We start from the raw sequence: 1,343 nt of genomic DNA on the forward strand, positions 1-1,343 counted from the left end.
GGAATTGAACCCAGGGCCTCATGCATGCAAGGCAAGCACTCTACCACTGAGCCACCTTCTCAGCCCCGTGTCTTGCATCTTGTATATACATTTTTCTAATTTGGGGAGGGGAAGGAAAATAACAAAATGCTGAAATAAGGATACAGGATGACCCATTGTGACAAGATGTACAAGACACTATGTTGAAAACAAACTTTACAGCTTTTGTGGGGGGGGAGGAAAGGGATGGTAGGGGAAAAACAAAGGAGGGGGTAACAATGCTCGATAGGAAATGTATTCATTACCTTGCTCATGTAATTGTAACCTCTCTGTACAGTATTTTACAATAAAAATATATATTAATAAAAAGAGAGATGGAGAAAAAAAGAATCCTATGGACTTTGCTGCCAGCCTGGCTCTGAACCATGATCCTCAGATCTCAGCCTCCTGAGTTGCTAAGATTACAGGCATGAGCCACCAACGCCCAGTGAGTTGAGTAGTTTTATACTCTCTCTCTCTCTCTCTTTCTCTCTCATATATATATATATGTATACATATATAATTTTTATTTTTATTTTTTTGCTGGTCCCAGGGCTTGAACTCAGAGCTTGGGCACTGTCCCCAAGTCTGTGCTCAATGCTAGTGCTCTACCACTTGAGCCACAAGGCCACTTCTGGCTTTTTCTGAGTCATTTATTGGAGATAAGAGTCTTATGGACTTTCCTGCCCTGGAAGGCTTCGAACTGCAATCCTCAGATCTCAACCTCCTCAGTAGCAAGGATTACAGGTATGAGCCACTGGCATCCAGTTGTATACAACTTTCAATGTTCCTGGTCCTTCCATGGGAAGTTTGCCTGTCCCTGGTCTAGAGTACTGGGCAAGCTTTCACAAGGAATTATCTCAGCAGAACCAAACACACTTAATAGAAGTGCTTCAGTAAGTATCGGGGCAAGGGAGAGACAGGTGCCCTAGGGAAGGTGCTGTTGTCAGATGCTGGAAAAGGCACACATACTGCAAGAGCCAGAAGATGGGCAGCTCTGGACATGAGAACTAGACACAACCTTTTCCTTTTGCAGTGCCTCTCCAGTGCCCTCTGCTGACAGCATGAGATCCACTTTTTCCTAGCAGGTGACATGTTATTTTAACCATTGCCCTTCTTTGTCCTATCTTCTCTCTTTTTTGGGGGGGGCAGGGGTGGAGGGGGTCTGTCATGGGGCTTGAACTTTGAGCTTGGGTGCTGTCCCTCAGCTCTTCAGCTCAAGGCTAGCACTCTACTACTTCCAGTTTTCTAGTGGTTTATTGGAGATAAGAGTTTCATGGAGGGCTGGGAAGGTGGCTCAGTGGTAGAGCGCTTGCCTTGCATGC

General features: G+C 45.3%; 1 protein-coding gene across 1 annotated transcript in view; it reads left to right on the plus strand.

The window, feature by feature from the left end:
- The window catches only part of Epcam (epithelial cell adhesion molecule), a 36,129-nt gene that overhangs the window by 13,679 nt on the left and 21,107 nt on the right, over positions 1 to 1,343 (plus strand). The window lies entirely within an intron of this gene.

This window comes from Dipodomys ordii, unplaced genomic scaffold (genome assembly GCF_000151885.1).
Source record: "Dipodomys ordii isolate 6190 unplaced genomic scaffold, Dord_2.0 Scaffold37, whole genome shotgun sequence".
Taxonomy (NCBI): domain Eukaryota; kingdom Metazoa; phylum Chordata; class Mammalia; order Rodentia; family Heteromyidae; genus Dipodomys; species Dipodomys ordii.